This window comes from Musca domestica, unplaced genomic scaffold (assembly GCF_030504385.1).
Source record: "Musca domestica strain aabys unplaced genomic scaffold, Musca_domestica.polishedcontigs.V.1.1 12, whole genome shotgun sequence".
Taxonomy (NCBI): domain Eukaryota; kingdom Metazoa; phylum Arthropoda; class Insecta; order Diptera; family Muscidae; genus Musca; species Musca domestica.
In genome coordinates this window covers 15,382,782-15,403,950 of record NW_026712155.1, presented here as the reverse complement: position 1 = coordinate 15,403,950, position 21,169 = coordinate 15,382,782, and the positions used below count along the sequence as shown (strand labels likewise).

The following is a 21,169-nucleotide window of genomic DNA, read 5'->3' as shown; positions in this document are numbered from 1 at the left end:
GTTCCAAATGTTGTTTAACTCTTTTATTTTATATTTATTACATTTGCCTAGTAGTTCTGTAATTGGGTCCCTTTGCTCATACTTAGTTTCGAAACTACTGAATTCCAATAGCTTCAATTTTAATTCTAAACCAAAAATGATTCTCTAATTAGATATGTATGACATTGATGGCAACAGATACGACTAGGACACAAATACATATACACCATTGACGACCAGACAGACAGACATACAGCCAGACAGGTGAAGGCTAGACAGACTAGAGACAGATGAAGCACAATGGTTTCAAATATCTTCAGATATTCTCATCAGTTCCCCATCTCATTCCCATTTTGTGTAATTCAACCCAAGCGGTTTACTCCTCCTGCTACTCCTCCTCCCCAAAAAACAGCATTCCACGAATCAGCTCAAAAACAAAAGAAGAAACCTCAAGAATTGCACGTGTATGTTTCTCTCAATTATTTTTAGATGCTTCCAAATCTGATTACCGCATCAGCGGAACAAATGTCACATTTTTAGTCAGGTCGAAAAAACAACAACAGAAAAGGGGGGAATGAATTCAGTAATTTTTTATGGGAAGCTTTTAGCCTCATACATCAATTACACACACACACACTTACATTTGCACATACATGTGGGAACATACAGGGTGAGATGAAAAAACTGCAATCAACTTCAGACTGCTGTCATTTCTAAGCCACTCATCCAACAGCTGGTAAAATTATTCCAGTGACAGCTCATTATATTGTTTACAAGCCTACAAAAGCATTTTGGTGAGCATTTTCCAAAAAAAAATTATTCGTGATTCGGAATTCAAGCGTGATAGTGTGATTTCTTAATTTTTTGGCTAGAAAACCACAAGTGGCTATCGTTAGAGCACTCCAGCATTTAAATGTGAATAAATTTTTTGTGTCTCGTAACATCACTCGTTACCGTTACGTTACTGGGAGCTTAGCCCGACGTCAAGGAATTGCACGAAAAAAAAACAGCAACATCAGCAGAAATGGTTCGAAAAGTAAAGAAGCAACTTGATCGAAACCCGCGTCGTAGTGGCAGAAAAATGACTCATGAGCTGAACATATTGCAATATTCAATTCGGCAAATATTGAAAAATGAGGTCGGGGTAAGGCCATTGAAATTCCAAAAAGTGCAAGAACTTACACCGCCACTGAAATGAAATAGACTCAGAAGAGCTAAAGAGTTGGTTCGCATGGCCGAAAGTGGTGAACTGCCGAATTTGGTTTTCTCCGTCTCCGACGAGAAAACATTCGTTGTCCAGCAGTTTTTGTAAACAAACAAAATGAACGAGTTTACTTGCCAAAGAGGTCAGCTAAAAATTTGCACCTTCGGTTGGCCACCAAAACTCAAGCTCCGGCCATGGTGATAGTGTGGGCCGCCATAACAACCGATGAATATTCCATTTGGCAAATATTAAAAAATGAGCTTAGGGTAAAGCCACTGAAGTTCCAAAAAGTGCAAGAAGTTAGACTGCACCGCAAGAGAAAGAAAATAGACTCAAAAGAGCTAAAGAGTTGTTTCGCTTGGCCGAAAGTGGTGAACTGCCGAATTTGGTTTTCTCCGTCTCCGACGAGAAAACATTCGTTGTCCAGCAGTTTGTAAACAAACAAAATGAACGAGTTTACTTGCCAAAGAGGTCAGCTGGGAATGTGCACCTTCGCTTGGCCACCAGAACTCAAGCGCCGGCCATGGTGATTGTGTGGGCCGCCATAACAGCCGATGGTCGCTCCCCGCTCGTATTAATCGACCGTGGCATCAGAATAAATGCCGAATATTATCGCGAACATATTCTGGAGGGTGTATTAAAACCTTGGGCACGCAAACATTTTGGCCGCAGACCTTGGACATTCCAAGAGGACTCAGCAATCGCACTTAGCACGCGCCAACCATGAATGGTTACAAAATAAGGTTCCTCGCTTCATTTCCAGCGCACAATGGCCCCCAAAATCTCCGGATACCAATCCGTTGGACTATTGTTTCTGGAGGATTTTGGGAAGCAAATACCAATGTGTCGATCACCTCAAGCAAGTGCTTCGCCGGGAATGCGCCAAAATACCGCAGAGCAACATTTGGGCAGCGTGTGACGATTTCATTGGCCGTTTGAAGGCCATAATTCGTGCGAAAGGTGACCAATTTGAACAAATCTAAACTTATTCTAAAACTGGATGCTATTTCCGACATTTTTATACCCTCGACCATAGTATGGAGGGTATATTAAGTTTGTAATTCCGTTTGTAGCACCTCGAAATACACATGTAAGACCCCACAAATTATATATATTCTTGATCAGCATAAAATTCTATGTCGATTTAGCGATGTCCGTCCGTCTGTCCGTCTGTTGAAATCACTCTAGCTTCCGAACGAATTGAAGTAGATTGATATAATTTTGCTCAAATGTATGATATGCCGGCAGGACTTTTGGTATTGAAAATGGGCCATGCAGGTACACGTTTTGGAATAGCCCCCATATAACGGTACCTCCCGATATTCGGTATTTTGATGATTTTAGCGAATTTATTCACCAAAATTGTTTCATATTTGGTATTTGAAGTTCGCAATGGATACTACAGCCTATGACAGAAAATTGTCTGTGCAGGTCCACGTCTTCGTATAGCCCCCATATAACGGTACCTCCCGATATTCGGTATTTTGACGATTTTAACGATATTTTTCATCGGAATTGTTTGAAATTTGGTATTTGAAGTTCGTAATGGATACTATAGCCTAAGACAGAAAGTGGTCTGTGCAGGTCCACGTCTTCGTATAGCCCCCATATATTCTCCGATGTTCGGTATTTTGATGATCTTTGCGATAATATTCACCGGAATTCTTTTAAATTTGGTATTTGATGTTCGTAGTGGATACAACAGCATATGACAGAAAATTGTCTGTGCAGGTCCACGTCTTCGCATAGCCCCCATATAACGGTACCTCCCGATATTTGGTATTTTGATGATTTTAGGGAATTTATTCACCGGAATTGTTTCAAATTTGGTATTTGAAGTTCGTAATGGATACTTCAGCCTATGACAGAAAATTGTATGTGCAGGTCCACGTCTTTGTATAACCCCCATATAACGATACCTCCCGACATTCGGTATTTTGATGATTTTAGCGACATATTTCATCAAAATTGTTTTAAATTTGGTATTTGAAGTTCGTAGTGGATACTACAGCCTTAGACAGAAAATTGTCTGTGAAGGTCCACCGCTTCTTCGTATAGCTCCCATATAACGGTACTTGCCGATATTCGGTATTTTGATTTTATCGACATTATAACCGATTTTTTTCAAGTTTCGCATTTGAATATGGCTATGACAAATGTTACCTATGCAGGTTCACGTCGTCATATGGACCCTAATATAATAGCTACATTCGGTATTTTTAAGATTTTAAGAGAATTTTTAACGGATTTTATTGTTTTTGAGAATTGCCAAATTAGTTCCAAATGGTGGAGGGTATTCAAAGTTCGGCCAGGCCAAACTTTTAGCTTTTTTACTTGTTTACTTTTATTTATTAAAATAAAAAATGTAAAAATTATGGCATTTGACTTTGTTGCAGTTTTTTTATCTCACCCTGTACATACACATGTATGCCACCATGTTTCCTTGCAGACTTCCTTCTTATCACATTTTACGTTATAAGGTACGGTATAATCATTTGATGTTTTCGATTCGTGTTTTTTTTTCAAAACTCTTGTATGTATATTTAAATGGTTTTATCACACACACACACAGAGACACACAAAGGCACAATCTTTTTACAACTTGTTTAAACTTTTCATATAATTTTCCAAAAAAAAAAAAAAAAAAAAAAAAAAAAACGGAAAAAGAAAACACGAAATCATGTCTCTTTTTAAACATCTTCACTTTGCCATAATGGCACAGAGTCTCTTATGGCCAAAAATCTCACATATGAGTATGTAAATGTGTGTGTGCGAGCGGGTGTGTGTCACACGCTCTGTGTGTAAATGGTATGCATAATTTATTACATGTTACACAGAAGAGGAAAAAAAAGAAGAAGAAGACATTGACAAAAAAAAAAAAAAAAAAAAAAAAAACAGACGAAACCTGGTGTTTTTTTCGGTGTTTTCCCCTTGTCATTGAGACCATTGTTCGAAAGAATTCTTTTAGTGACAAAAATGTTCAACGCCAAGGAAAAAAACACCGAACTTTTAATATTTTCTTGGCTGTTTTTTTTCCTTTTTGTCGATGTTGTAGTTGTTGTTGTTTCTGTTCTGGTTTTTGTTGTATTGCACGACAAGATAAAAAACTTTTCATTAGAATGACGAGTATGTGTAGTGAGTGAGTGAACGAGCGAGCGGGTGGGCACATGAGTGATACACGCAAAACACTTGGCCTTTTATGAAATGCCAGGATGGTGGGGAATGGGGGAGGGGCGAAATATGAACAACAACAGCAACAACAAAAAGACCATACCCTGCCACATAAAATGTCCTCGAAAGGTATAATGTTATGCTTTTGACTGTGCGCTGGCAAAAGTAGCAACAAAACGCTAAACTGGGTCGTCACAGCACCATAACACCGTATCGCCGCATTACCGTCGTCGCATTGGGATATAAATTTATTAGAGAATTTTGTCTTGGCGCTTTCGCGCTCTGGCAAATTAATGGCGAATTAAGCTTTAAAATAAATAGTAACTCTTTTCGTTATTCCCCGTTTTTTTTTTTTTTTGTCAAAATTGGGAGGGGGTGCAATGAAAAATTATGGACTCATCGGAGCATGTGTGCGGGTGTGTGTGTGAATTTTCTTAAAATATTTATGAGAACTTTAAAGGGGTAAAGGCAAGGGGGAGGAGCTTTATTAGCATTTCAAGGACACCGATTATTTTTCAAGAAAAAAAGACCGTGGTTTTATTGAATAACATTTCTTCTACCATTTTACATGAATCGACTGACTTCAAAACGTCGATTTTTGAGGAATGCTTTCCCAAGGATTGCTTTTCCAAGGGTCTATATTTATTTCTTCCCATTTATCTACATACACCTTTTTTTCGCTCGTCTACATCGACTCCCTGGCCTTCAGCTCGCCTATAAAGACTCCCTTGCCTTCAGCTCGTCAACATGGACTACCTGGTCTTCCGCTTGTCTATATCGACTGTCTGGCCTTCAGCTCGTCGATATAGACTCCTTGGCCTCCAGTTCGACTCCCTGGCCTTCAACTCGTCTATTTCGACTGACTGTCCTTAAGATCGTCTATATCGACTCCCTGGCTTTCAGCTCGTCTATATCGACTCCCTGGCTTCAGCTCGTCTGTATCAACTCCCTGGCCTCCAGCTCGCCTATATAGACTCTCTGGCCTCCAGCTTGATTATATAGACTCTATGGCCTCCAGCTCGTCTATATAGACTGTCTGGCCTCCAGCTCATCTATATAGACTCCCTGGACTCCAGCTCATCTATATAGACTCTCTGGCCTCCAGTTCAACTTCCTGGCCTTCAACTCGTCTATTTCGACTCCCTGGCCTTCAGCTCGTCTGTATCGACTCCTTGGCCTCCAGCTCATCTATATAGACTCCCTGGACTCCAGCTCATCTATATAGACTACCTGGCCTCCAGCTCGTCTATAGAGACTCCATGGCCTCCAGCTCGTCGATATAGATACCTATACCTCCAGTTTGTCGATGTGGACAGCCTGGGCTCCAGCTCGTCTATAAGACTCCCTGGCCTCCAGCTCGTCTATACAGACTCCCTGGCCTTCAGCTCGTCTATATAGACTCCCTGGTCTCCAGCTCACCTATACGGACTCCCTGGCCCTCAGCCTGTCTATATGGTCTGCCAGCCCTCCAACTAGTCTATATAAACTCCCTGGCCTCCAGCTTGTCTTTATCGACTCCCTGGCCTCCAGCTCGACTCCCTGGCCTCCAGCTTGTCTATGTAGACTCCCTGGCCTCCAGCTCATCTATATAGACTCCCTGACCTCCAGTTCGACTCCCTGGCCTTCAACTCGTCTATTTCGACTCCCTGGCCTTCAGCTCGTCTATATCGACTGCCTGGCCCTCAGCTCGTCTATATCGACTCCCTGGCCTTTCGAGTTTTATGAGCTGGATGTATAAACAATATTTTGACCATTTGTGGGACAGGTACCAGGAGCAGTGATCCGATATATTCCATCTTCATACCAGACCTTGGGTTTTTAAAAAAATATTGTGATTTGTGTAATATTTGCAATGATGCTAATATTAGGATTTGCAAAGTTGGAGCAAAATCGGATTATCCTTTCTCTATCTGTGCAGTTAATTAGGTACTCGAAGGAGTGGACCGATATTGCCCATATCCGAACTCGATCTAAGTTCTATAATAATATTATAATATACCAAGTTTGGATCAAATCGGATACTCTTTTCGAGAGTTATCGTGCGCACCAACCAGACAGACGTTTTTGACAGTATTAAATGATAAATACCCACTCTAGCCATATGGCTGAGGGTATAAATAAAGGTTTTTGGTTTTGAGCTAGGTTTTTTGAATTATTTTTAAAAGTGTTCCGATTTTAGGTGCCAAATAACTACCTAATTTTTCTATCATTTTTTAATTTGCTCACAGTTTACCCACAACTTGAAGAAATTACCTTTTTGTTTTGCGTTTTTGAACACCTGAAAAACATATCGAAAATTTTTCAACACTGGCCAATTATTTGATATTTTCCCCCAGCTAAAATTTGAAAGTGGCTCATCCCCTCATGTCTGATACATAAAAGGTGTATCTAGCCTTGTATGTCATGTTTTTATCAAAGGCACTTGTTTTGTCTTTCATTGACTTTAAAGCCACTGGGGAGCGATCTCTCTTTGAGCTCACAAAAGAATATTAACCCTTCATTCTTTGAGAAGCAAATGTCTTTTTTTCCCCTAATTCCAATTTCTGTTCAATAGCTGAGACTGACGTTAGCGATGCGCAAGGGACGGTGTTTTTCTAGTATCTAAAATGGTCTTTTGGGAAGAATAGAGTCTTTGTTTTTGAGTAGAATTTTTTCTTGCGAAACTAACAGTTAATTTATTCATCACCTTGAAAAAAGCCAACTCATAAACCCATTCATGTTCCATAAGCCTGAAACTTTGTATACCCTCCACCTTGGAAAGGTGGGTATATTATATTTTGTCATTTCGTTTGCAACATCCCTAAATGTTCGTCATAGACTCCATAAAGTATATATATTCATGATCAGCATTAAATTCTAAGTCGATTTAACGACATCCGTCTGTCTATCTGTCTACCTGTCCGTCTGTCTGTCGGTCTGTTGAAAACACGATACAGCCCACATTATTTGACGTAGAGCTTCAAAATTTGGCATAATAATTTGTATTGTGCCTAGGATGGTTGGTATTGAAAATGAGATATATCGGTCCACGTTTTCTTATAGCCCCCATATAACGGTTCCTCCCGATATTCGGTATTTTGATGATTTTTGCCACATTTTTCAACGGATTTGTCTGAAAAATCGTATCTATTGGTCATAATGGGTCCTAGGCTCCGGTGGGAGAACATTGTATGTATATGTCCACGTTTTCGTATAGCCTCTATATAACGGCACCTCCCGATATTCGGCATTTTGATGGTTTTTGCCACATTTCTTCGCGGATTTGTCTAAAAATTGGTATTTGTGGGTCCTAAGGGGTTCTAGCTCCTTTGTATAGGTCCACGTTTTTCTATAGCCCCATATTGCAGTATTTCTCGACATTCGGTATTTTGATGATTGTTGGCGCATTTTCCTATGAATATGCCTAAAAATTGGTGTTTGTGGGTCATAATGGGTTCTAATGTTTCCTTTACCCCGAGGTGGAGGGTATTAAAAGTTTGACCAGGCCGAACTTAATGTTTTTGAACTTGTTTTTTTTTATACCCTATTGAAATTGATGAGAATCGATTCAAATGTAGAAATAGCTCCCATATATGCCTTCAACGGATTTTGGGTTAATTGTGCACCAAATGGCCAATATCATATGACCTGAATTTTGGCACATCCGACCAAATTCGTTCTTGAAGCAAGTATATCGAATATAACGAAAATCTGTTCAGACGTAGCTATATCTCCCATACATATGTTTCATCCGATTTGGGGTTTTAAGTCCCTCACATGCGTAATATGCACTCCACAAGAATGAAATTTGGTCCAAAAGAAGCTCAAATGAACTGAAACTAGGCAATTCCGACTGAATTCATCAAGTGCTTCAAATTTGGTGAAAATCGGTTCAGATATAGCTATAGCTCCCGACTCCGACTTGGAGTTAAGGGTTCCTCACATACGTAATATGCACTTCACAAGAATCATATTTGTTCCAAATGAAGCCCAAATGTACTGAATCTCGGCAATTACGACTGAATTCATCAAGTGCTTGGTGAAAATCGGCTATAGCTCTTATGTATATGTTTCATCCGATTTGGAGTTAAAGGTTCCTCACATGCGTAATATGCTCTCCTCAAGAATTATATTCGGTACCAGATAAGTTATGGAGCTCATAAATACCTCTGACAAATTTTATCGATATCGGATCAGATTAGGGTATAGCTCTCCTACATATATCTTTATTACATATCAGGTTTATTGTGCACTCCACACGAGTGATATTTGATACCAGATAAGTTATGGAGCTCAAGAATACCTCTGTCAAATTTTATTGAGGGCTGAAATCAGCCCAAATGTACTGAATTTTTAAAATACCGACTGAATTCATTCTAGAAACGAACACTTAAAATTTGTTGAAAATCGGTCCAGATATAGTTATAGCTCCCATATATATGTTTCCTCCGATTTGGTGTTAAGCAATGTTTTAGAGGTAAAAAATGGCTGCAACAAATTTTTTGAAAATCTATTCAAAGTTGGATATCGTTCGCAAATGTTGACTACTTTAAAGCCCTGATACGCATTCAAATAAGGTTCATAGTTGGTATGATCGACTTCACATAAATTCCCAATATAACCTTTTTTGCTACGGGAATACTACTTAATATGCATGGTGGTGTAGGGTATCATATAGTCGGCCCCGCTCGACTTTTGTCCTTCGCTTATTGGTTTCGATTTAATTTTGATAAATGAAGGTTTTAGAAATCAATTTTGTAGTTATGAGTTTTTTTGTCATCCCATTTAGCAGTCAATTTTTCCCAAATTGGTTACAAGCCAAACCCCATAATTATTTGTTTATTATAGAAATCTAATTATATTTGTTTTTGGGGAGGGCCTTCAATGTCTTACTCCCTCCCTCCCCACATCGTTTTTGTCCCATGCGACAAATGTTGTTTTTTCCATGTCAAAACATAATTTTTGGTATTATATTTACTAGGCTCTTACTTACAAAATGAAATAATATTTCTCAACGAAAAACCACTCTCCCCTCTCCTCCTCTCTTCCTCTTCACCCCTATCACTCATATTATAACGACATGTGTAGGTATTTTTATAGTGTGACCCATTGTAGTGTTACCATAATGCATAACATCAAAACATGCTCTCTGGGTTTCCCGCTCACCCATGGCTCCCTCTCCCTCTCTTTTACAAAAAAAAAACAAGACTTTTATGTAAACATTTTTGGTGCTGCTGCTGTTGTTGTTGTTCTTGTTGTTGTTGTCTAAATCCTTGGTAGTTGAAGGTACTTATGTTTTGGGGCAAATGTATTATATTATGTACACAAAAATATATATTTCTCTATACATTTGTGTGGGTGTGTGTGTCTCTCTATATGTATTTAGTATAATTTATTAAATATTATAATGCTGGCAAAAGTTGCCATTGAACAGTTTCCGGTTTCCTGCGAAAAACAAGTTAACATTAAAAACCTCTGGCATTCTTCTGTTTCGTTATTTGTTTGCATTGTTAGTTTTGTTGTAGTTCCTGTCGTTGGTGTTGTTTTCGCCTTTTTCCCATTTTCTTTTTCACCCACTAACTGGCCCTCTACAACAATTTGGAGGATGTACAAAAAATACATTAGTGATCTTAGAGTCATAACATGTGTGACTTCGACCCACTCCATCATCATTGAAATAAAGCAGGAAAAACACAAGCACACACACATTCTCACACACTCACATACACTGACACAAATAATGAAATGGTATTGAGTGCTGTTGTGGCGAATAGTGGAATACCCGATATGGGCTTCCTGGTCTCCAGTTTTCCTGGTCTCCCTGGCCTCCAGCTCGTCTATATGGACTCCCTGGCCTCCAGCTCGTCTATATGGTCTCCCTGGCCTCCAGCTCGTCTGTATAGACTCCCTGGCCTCCAGCTCGTCTGTATAGACCCCTGGCTTCCAGCTCGTCTGTATAGACTCCCTGGCCTCCAGCTCGTCTGTATAGACCCCTGGCCTCCAGCTCGTCTGTATAGACCCCTGGCCTCCAGCTCGTCTGTATAGACCCCTGGCCTCCAGCTCGTCTGTATGGACTCCCTGGCCTCCAGCTCGTCTATATGGACTCCCTGGCCTCCAGCTCGTCTATATCGACTCCCCGTCCTTCAGCTCTTCTGGATCGACTCCTTGGCCTTCAGCTGGTCTATATAGACTCCCTGGATTCTAGCTCGTCTGTATAGACTCCCTGGCCTCCAGCTCGTCTGTATACACTCCCTGACCTCCAGCTCGTCTGTATCGACTCCTTGGCCTTCAGCTGGTCTATATAGACTCCCTGGCTTCCAGCTCGTCTATATTGACTCCCCGTCCTTCAGCTCTTCTGTATCGACTCCTTGGCCTTCAGCTGGTCTATATAGACTCCCAGGCTTCTAGCTCGTCTGTATAGACTCCCTGGCCTCCAGCTCGTCTTTATAGACTCCCTGACCTCCAGCTCGTCTGTATCGACTCCTTGGCCTTCAGCTGGTCTATGTAGACTCCCTGGCTTCCAGCTCGTCTGTACAGACTCACTGGCCTCCAGCTCGTCTGTATAGACACCCTGGCCTCCAGTTCACCTATATAGACTCCTTGGCCTGCAGTTCTTCTATGTAGACTCCCTGGTCTCCAGCTCGCCTATCTTATCAAAATGGTCTTCTATGGCCTCCAGCTCGTCAATATAGACTTCGTGGCCTCCAGATCGTCTATATCGACTCCTTGGCCGCCAGCTCATCAATATGGACTTCTATGGCCTCCAGCTCGTCTATATTGACTCCTTGGCCTCCAGGTCGTCTATATAGACTTCCTAACCTCCAGATCGTCTAGGGACTTAATGTCCTTCAGCTCGTCTATATCGACTCCCTTGCCCCAGGTCGTCTAGGTAAACTCCTTGGTCTTTAGCTCGTCGTGTAGACTTTCTGGTCTCCAGCTCGCCTATATCGACTCCCTGTCCTGCAGGTCGTCATCTAAATAGACTTCGTCGCCTTCAGCTCGTCTATATGAACTCCCTGGCCTCCACCACATCTAAATGGATTTTTTTGACTTCCAGGTCGTCTCTTTGGACCTCCTGGCCTCCTGCTCCTCTCTATGGAATCCCTGGCCTCCCGTTCGTCTATTTTCTAATTTTTTTTTTTATCAAAGTTGCTAAATCCGGGTGTTTCCATAAAGATGGAAAATCTTTATACACACCCCTATTCTCGAGTAGGGTACTGTGGCTATAAACCTCTCTAAAAAGGGCAAAAGTGTTATGGTTACATTTGTGTCTCTTCGGCGTTTTGTGGGGGGGCAGGACAGACAACAGCAACACAATAGCCTAATGACCAACTAGTAACACTACTACAACAACAACATCAGCAACTACGGCACATACTTGAGTTATGCGGATACAATTTCATTTATGTATGTATGTATGTAGGTATACATACATACATGTGGGAGTTCCGAATATTCATAGTCCTTTATGGTGATGCCTGCTGTTTCTGTTTCTGTGGACTATTTCTCCTCACTTTATATTATTTGCTAACTTAGCAAAGGGACGTTGATTTTATTTTTCGATTACCTACGAAAAACGAATTGTGAAAGGGTAGAACGAATGCCAGCAAAAACTAAAACAACAGCAACAACAACAACAACGAAAAACAAGAAGTAGAATGTGAAGTTTTTATTTGTCATAAAACCACTCTGGTTCCCTTCTCTTTGCCAAAAAAACCCATTTGTTGGCCATCTCATCCACTTCCGTTCCCCCTTCCCACTCTCCCTCTCCTCCCTACATTAGTCACCATTAGAATAGGGTAAATTTTAGAGTTGTGTTTTTCTCTTTTTTTTTTTTTTGAAAAAAGTTTTTTTTTTTGCAACATTTTGTGGCAGGGGCGAGTTGAATCATCGATCATCTGTCAGTTTTCATTTCTCCTTATTTTGCGCAATACTTTGAATGTGGTGGAGCAAATTTTATGACATTTTAATATAAATGAAAGCGTGTTCAGATGTTGTTCAACATATTTTATGGTTAATTTATTGATTAACCGGAAAGTTTGTTTTGATGTTCTTTTGTTTTTTTTTCAGTTTTTGGTTGAGTTTTCAGTTTTGTGGGGGGTACATAAAAATGTCTTCAAGTTTATAATTTGTGATGACGTTTTTGTTTCTTGTTTGTCTTTTAAGCCAATATTACATAAAGGATGATGTTCGGAATTTATATGACAAGCCACATCATGTTGGGTGCTTTTTAATGTATCAAAGGGATTAAGGGAGAAAGTAGAGAGAAATATTGGTTTACATTAAATTGAGATAATATTCGGATTTTGTAGATACAGGGGCTGATAATCAAAAAGAGGGAGATATGGTCCATAAAGCCAACCTTGTTTTTTTTTTTAGGCTAATTTTTAGTTTTAAAAATGTATGTACAAGTCAAAATCAGATATAAGGGAAAGGAGTCTTTTGAGCTTACCTTTTGTTCCAGATTTTTCACCTTTTTACTTCGAGGTCTTCAGATATTATTAGAAGACAATTTCGGCAATATTTCAGAGCTGAAAAAAGTAATAACAAGTAAAAAAACATTAATTTCGGCCGGGCCAAACTTTTAATACCCTCCACCTTAGGGTAAAAGAAACATTAGAAGAAATGTGGCAAAAACCATTAAAATTCCGAATATCGGGAGGTACCGTTATATGGAGGCTACACCAAAAGGTGGACCTATAATTACAATGTTTTGCCACACGACCCACAAATACCATTATGACCCACAAATACCAATTTTTAGACAAATCAGTGAAAAAATGTGGCAAAAATCATCAAAATACCGAATATCGGGAGGTACCGTTATATGGGGGCTATATCAAATCATGGACCCATGCATGCAATATTTCGCCACCCATTATGACCAACAAATACCAATTTTCAGACAAATCCGTGAAAAAATGTGGCAAAAATCATCCAATTACCGAATATCGGGAGGTACCGTTATAAGGGGGCTTTACCAAAACGTGGACCTACACATGCATTGTTTTGCCACACGCTCAGGGACCCATTATGACCCACAAATACCAATTTTTAGACAAATCAGTGAACAAATGTGGCAAAAACCATCAAAATACCGAATATAGGGAGGTACCGTTATATGGGGGCTATACCAAATCATGGGCCCATACATGCAATGTTTCGCCACCGGAGCTGGAAACCATTATGACCCACATATACCAATTTTTAGACAAATCCGTGAAAAAATGTGGCAAAAAAAAAAAAATAAAATACCGAATATCGGGAGGTACCTTTATATGGGGGCTATACTACAACGTGGACCTATACATGCAATGTTTTGCCACACGCTCAGGGACCCGTTATGACCTACAAATACCAATTTTCAGACAAATCCGTGAAAAAATGTGGCATAAATCATCAAAATACCGAATATCGGAAGGTACCGTTATATGGGGACTATACCAGAACGTGGACCGATATATCTCATTTTCAATACCAACCATCCTAGACACAATGCAAATAGCTCTGCTAAATTTTGGCCCTCTACGTCAAATAATGTGGGCTGTATCGTGATTTCAACAGACAGACAGACAGACAGACAGACAGACAGACGGACAGACAGACAGACAGACAGACGGACATCGTTAAATCGACTTAGAATTTTATGCTGATTATGAATATATATACTTTATGGGGTCTAAGACGAATATTTAAGGATGTTACAAACGGAATGACAAAGTTAATATACCCTCCTTTCCAAGGTGGAGGGTATAAAAATGAAGATTTTTAAAAAAAAAAACAGCATAAATCGAAAAAAACTAGGGTAGGTTAAGGTATGGACCTTATACGAAATGGCCTATATAAAATAAATAATTTCAGATATAGTCGATTTTGTGTATCGGAAATACTTTCTCTACATCTCTACAATATTTTTAACAAACAAAGATCGACCTTTAACTGACAGAGAGTATGAATTTTGAAGGGTCACAAATTGAAGCCATGTGACTCGAAAAATTTTAAATTAAATCCGATTTGGTCCCGTATTTCTTTTTTTTAATATTTGAATTTGGATATATAGCAGAACTGTTTATGGCACATGTTCCAAATCTTTTAAGATAAAAAAAATAATAAATTTATGTCAAACTCAGTGCTTCAGCATTTTCTACAAAAGAAATATGCCTATAGCATCCTATCAACTGTGAGGTATAAGTTTATCGATGAGTACAGAATATCAAATTATAGCAAATTTGGAGGAAAAAGACGAGCTGGCGATCAGGCCGTTCATATAGACGATCTAAGAACCAGGGAGTCTATGAAGAATAGTTGACGTTTAGAGAGTTCAGGAAGTCAATACAGACGAGCTGGGGACCCATTTAGACTATCTGAAGACCAATGACTTTGTAAAGACGAGCTAAAAGCCAGAGAATTCATATGGATGAACCAGAGGCTAGGAAGTTTATATAGTCGAGGTAGAGGCAAAGGAGTTCAAATACTCGAGCTGTAGCTAATGATTCATTTTAACGAGTTGAAGGCCTAGGAGTTCATATAGACGAGCTTATGACCAAGGAGTCTATGTAGATGAGTTGGAGGCCGGAGGATATACACAGATGAGCTAGAGACCGGGGAGTCCATATAGTCGGGCTGTAGGCCAGGGAATTCATTTTGATGAGGTGGAGCCGAGGAGTCCATATAGAACCAGCTAACGACCAAGGAGACTATGTAGATGAGTTGGAGGCCGCGAAGTCTATAGATAAGCTGGAGGACAGGGGGGTTCATACAGGCAAGCTAGAGCTCGTGGAGTCCATATAGGGGAGCTCCTGGTCAGAGAATTTGTACAGACGAACTAAAGGCCAGGTCCATATAGACGACTTGAAGCCAGGGACTCCGTATGGAAAAGCTGGAGGTAGGATATACATATAGACGAGCTGGAGGCCAGAGAGTCCATATAGATAAGCGGAAGACTAGGAAGTTGATATAGATGCCCTGAAGCCCAGGGAGTCGATGTAGACGAGCTGAAGGCCAGGTAGTCGATAGCTAAGGAATCGATACAAACGAGCTAAAGGCCAGGGAGTCGATACAGACGAACTGAAGACCATGGAGTCGATACAGGCGAGTTAAAGGCTAGGACAGGCGATATAGAAGAGCTGAAAGCCAGGGTGTCCATATGGACGAGCTGCAGGCTAGGGAGTCCATATGGACGAGCTGAAAATTAGGGAGTCCATATGGACGAACCGAAAACTAGAAGCCAAGGATTCCATAAGGAAGAGTTGGATGCCACCAAGAGTTCATATAAAAGAGCTGCAGGCCAGAGTGTCCAGAAGTATAAAAAATTACCATTAGAGGAAGCTACTGTAGAGTTGATGGCCTCAGAGGCATTCACTATAGAGAATCTGCCCTCGAAGGTCTTTACTGTAGAGTAGCTGGCCTCAAAGGTCACTACTTTTGAGTAGTTGTCCTCAGAGCCATCAACTGTAGAGTAGCTGGTCTCCGAGGTCTCTACTGTCGGTTGGTGGCCTCTGAGACTTCTGCTGTGGAGTACTTGGCCTCCGAGGCCTCTAATGTAGAGTAGCTGGCCTCAGAGGAATATACTGTAAAGCAGATTGCCTCAGAGGCCTCTGGGGGTAGAGTAGCTGGCTCCAGATGCCTTTAATGTAGGATAACTGGCCTCTGAGGTCTCTACTGTAGAGTAGTTGACCTCCGAATTACCTATTGTTGAGTAGCTGGTGTTAGGCCTCTGCTGTTGAATAGATGCTTCAGAGGCCTCTACTGTAGAGTAGCTGACCTTAGCTACTTAAGAAGCCTCTACTGACCTTAGAGGCCTTTACTGTAGAGAAGCTGGCCTCAGCGCCATCTACTATAGAGTAGCTGGCCTCAGAGGCCTTTACTATAGAGTAGCTGGCTACTGTACAGTAGCTAGGTTCGGAGGCCTCTACTGTAGAGTAGCTTACCTCAGAAGCCTCTACTGTTGAAAAGCTGGCCTCAGATTTAACTACTGTAGAGTAGCTGGCCTAAGACCTGTAGAATAGAGCAGCTGACTCCGTGGCCTCTAGTATACAGTAGCTGACTTCAGAGACCTCTGGTGTATAGTAGTTGGCCTCAGAGACCTCTATTGTAGAGTAAATGTCCTCAGAGATCTCTATTGTAGAGCAGATTTCCTCAGAGACCACTACTGGCGAGTAGCAAATCTTGAATGCCTCTACTGGCAAGTACCTAATCTCAAAAGCGAATACTGGCAAGTTGCAAGCCTCAGAGGCTACCAATGGCTTAAGAGTATTATGTACTGGCAAGTATCCAGCCTCAGAGGTTACTACTGGCTTCAGAGGCCTTTACGAGCGAGTAGCGGACCTCAGAGACTTCTTCAGTCAAGTACAGAACCTCAGAGGCAAATACAGGTAAGTTCATGGCATCAGAGGCCTCTACTGTAGAGTAGCTAGCCTCAGAGACCTCTACTATAGGATAGATATCCTCCGAGGCAACTACAAAGCCATAAAACTATAAAGACTGGACAAAAGGCATATGGGCTTTAATTTTCTATCAAGTAATAGATGACAGGCGACATAACAGAAATGCATTGGAAATTTTAGAAAAATATGTTACTCCGATATCGCCGAAAAATAGCAGAAATACGCGGAAAAAAATATCAGGTATGATAGACATGCTCTCAAAAATCTATTCGAGAGCATTTCCCTGTACATTGAATCGATAAAATCAACAACAATCCTTAAAAAGCGTCAGCTCTGTTAAATTATAACATAATGGCAACTATTGGTTAGTAGCAAATCATGAAGGTAGGGGCCACTTCTTGCAAGTAGCTGGTAGCAGAGACAAATACTGCATAGTGGAGGCACCTACTGTTGAGTTGCTGGCTCTGAGAGACCTCTACTGTAGAGGCCTTTACTGCGGAGTAGCTAGCCTCAGGCGAATGTATCGGTCTATAATTGTGATAATTGCGATCACCTTCCCTACCCTCTGAACCTATCCCTAAGTCTATGCAATATTTAAGTTTGAGTTGCTGCCAAATTAATTTTCTAAATTTTGTAATAAACATTAGATATGACAATCTGGCAAGCCATTTTAATGCTATTGAAAATACCAAGGATTTTAAAATATATATCCACTAGGCCTATAACCTTACTTCGTAGATTTTATTTAATCTTTTTTTTATTTAAGCCCCTTATCCCTAATCTCACCCCGCTCCAGGCCACCAAATTGTATTTTCAAAAACCCCTGTAAAAATCCAGTTTTAATTTCATTAGATGCCATTTGCCACTTCACTGAATTGTATTTCAAAACTAACATAAATGTTGTTGTTTAAAAATCGATAAGAAGAAGAAGAAGAGAAAAAAAAATATAGAAAACTGAAAACGTATTTCGAATTCAAACTTCAAATCTGGTATTTAAACGTATTCCTTTCACTGAAATCACAATAGAAAATCCTAAAGGATTAAATTTGCCGAATATCGCTGCAACCCGCTTTTGAATTTGGTGGGTAGGCATTGAAGTTACAAAAAAAAAAAAAAACAGGAGAAAAAAGCGAGCTGGCGAGCATATTTAAATGCAGTATGGTGTAGCCAAATAACAGCAACTACAACCCAATAGCAGCAGCAAAAAAAAAACGGAAGGAAAGAAGGAAGAAGAGGAGGAGGAAGAATATTTTGCAGCTTGTATTGTATTTTAACTGCGTCAGTGGTATTTGAAAAACCTTCAGTGTACATAACCTATTATTGAACAGATAGCTGGCTGACTGGCTGGCAGTCGGGCAGGCAGGCAGTGGGACAACAACAACAATACTACCACTCACTACAATGCCATTTTCTGATGGGTGAGAGAAATAAAGTGGTATGTGAGTATGTATTTACCATTAAGGATATATACTAAAATATATTTGTACTTACACACACACAGACACACTCACACACACATACATCCGTACATGTGGACATATATTGAATGTAAATATGTATCTGCATATGTAAGATATTCACTCACTGGCACTCGCAACACACACACACACACCCATACAAATAAATACTCACATCCATTTAAGCAAATATCTATATATGAACAACAACAACAAAAAAAAATATATATAAAACATTAAAGGAAAAAAACAACAAAAAATTCCATGCCATCCATCCGCACACACACACACATCCCCTTAGTGTTTGGTCTGATTGTTCGATTCGATTCGGTTAGCTATGTGTGTTGTGCTCTGTAGGTATGTGTCCTTCCTTTTGCCGCTGGTGTTATAAAAACTTTCCATTGAACTTTTGTTGAGCGATCCTTCTGGTATTTTCATATACCCTAACATATTCGAATAGATTTGATGATGATGGCGGTGGGGGTGCTGCAACTATCAAAGGCCCTTCTCGGAAAAAGGGTATTGCTTCTCAAAGCAGAGAGAGAGGGAGAGAATCTTATCTTGATAATGGCAGTATTGGTGGCAGCGATTGTTGCTGGTTGCAGCTTGGATTGTGTCCAATTGACAATAGAAATGCTAAACCCTTCCATTGCTGAAAAGGTTCTCAGGGGGCTTTTTGATTTGTAATTGTTTCGAAGATCCCCGCGGGACTGGCCACATAACTAAAGTTTTTAGTTAAATTTCCTTTTTTCGGGAGAACAAACAAGTAAAAAGAAAGGAATATCAAACAAGTAAAAAGAAGCAGCTAAGTTCCGGCCGGGCAGAACTTTTGATATCCTCCACCATTTCTAAGGAACTTGCAAATTTTCAAAAAATTCCGAAAACTACCACTTAAATGAAAACCGCAATAGGTTTTAGGGTTGCGTAAAATAGGCAAATATATGGGGGTTATACGGGGACGTGGACCTGCATATAAAAATGTTTGTCATAGGCTGTAGTACCCATTACGAACTTCAAACACGAAATTCGAAATAATTCCAGTAAATAATGTCGCAAAAACTTTAAAAATCCGAGTATGGGGAGGTACCGATATATAGGGGCTATACGAAGACCTGGACCTGCATATAAAATTTTTTGTCATAGGCTGTAATACCCATTACGAACTTCAAATACGAAATTCGAAATAATTCCGGTAAATAATGTCGCTAAAATCATCAAAAATACCGAATATCGGAAGGTAGCATTATATGGGGCTCTACGAAGACGTAGACCTGCACAGACAATTTTCTGTCTTAGGTTGTAGTATCCCTTTGGAACTTCAAATACCAAATTTGATACAATTCCGGTAAATAATGTCGCCAAGATCATGAAAATACCGAATATCGGAAGGTACCGTTATATGGTGGCTATACGAAGACGTAGACCTGCACAGAAAATTTTCTGTCTTAGGCTGTAGTACCCATTCCGAACTTCAAATACCAAATTTGAAACAATTCCGGTAAATAATGTCGCTAAAATCACCAAAAATACCGAATATCGGAAGGTACCGTTATATGGGGTACGAAGACGTAGACCTATACAGACAATTTTCTGTCTTAGGCTGTAGTAATTGAAATAATTCCGGTGAATAATGTCGCTAAAATCATCAAAATACCGAATATCGGGAGGTACGGGGGCTATATGAAAACGTGGACATACATAGCCCATTTACGAACTTAACCTCCCTACTGGCAAAATAAATATGTCTGCGAAATTTTAGCCTTCTATCTCGATTCGTTCGAGAGATAGCGTGATTACAACAGACAGACAGACGGACAGACAGACAGACAGACACTCAGACAGACAGACGGACATCGCTAAATCGACATAGAATTTTACGCTGATCAAGCATATATATGCTTTGTTGGGTCTGACATGAGTATTTCGAAGAGTTACAAATGGAATGACAAAGTTAATATACCCTCCATAGTATGGTGGAGGATATAAAAAAGGTTCATATTGGTTTTAGATAGAGAGGAGGCAACATAAAGTCCGAAATGTGTATTCCGGTTTGGGTGACCAGACTTAGAGACCAAAAGTAATACGCGTTCTATTTTGGTAATAAAAAATATTTGAGATCACAAAATAGCGGGAATCTGACTACGATCCACAATTATAGCTTCGAAAGTGCTATAAAGACTTGTTTCCGCAAAAATACAAGGTTAAACCTTTAAAGGTCCTTGAAAGTCGAAGAACGTTGACCTACTACGACCTTTGAAATTTTCTTATACAAAGTGGTGCTATCAGAAACTGCTATAAATTTTCCGATTGGCCCCTAATGTCAGTTCTGTTTTGACATTTGCGAAATACACGTTAATTAAACAATGTTTCACTACATCGCTCCAGAACGTGGAATATTGGTGACAATTTAATAACCACCAAGAAAAAAGATGATTTTTATCAAAAACAATCATGGGATGAGGCCCATTTCTTTTTTAGCGGGTACGTAAATAATCAAATTTTACGCTTCTGGTGCACTGAAGATCCGTGTGTAACCCACGAAAAGCCATTAGACCCACACAAAGTTAGTGTGTGGTGTGCGGTTTTCGCTGGAGGAGTCATCGCACCTGATTTCTTCGAAGACGTCGCAGGCGCAAAGCAATGATCAATGACATATTTTTGCTGCAACTTGATGAGTTGGGATTAGAAAACATGTGGTTCAAACCGACGCAAAGGCACACACTGCACGTGCCGCAATAGATATGCTGAAGGATTCGTTTCCCGGGCGCCAAATCTCCCGTTTTGGAAATTTGCACGGGCCAGAAAAATCGCCTGCTTTGACCCCTTGTGTCTGGAGTATTTTGGAAAGCATGGTTAGTACTAAAAAATACCAATGTGTCGATCACCTCAAGCAAGCGCTTCGCCGGGAATGGTTCAAAAAACCCGCAGAGCAACATTCGGGCAGCGTGTGACGGTTTCATTGGCTGTTTGAGAGCCATAATTCGTGCCAAAGG

General features: G+C 40.2%; 1 protein-coding gene across 2 annotated transcripts in view; it reads right to left on the bottom strand.

Annotated features, from left to right (window-relative positions):
• Positions 1 to 21,169, bottom strand: part of LOC101900902 (limbic system-associated membrane protein) — a 239,433-nt gene that overhangs the window by 129,016 nt on the left and 89,248 nt on the right. For both annotated transcript variants that reach the window (XM_059118329.1, XM_059118330.1), the window contains exon 2: positions 12,786 to 12,864. The gene's annotated coding sequence lies outside the window, so the exon portion shown is untranslated. The remainder of the gene's footprint in view (positions 1 to 12,785; positions 12,865 to 21,169) is intronic.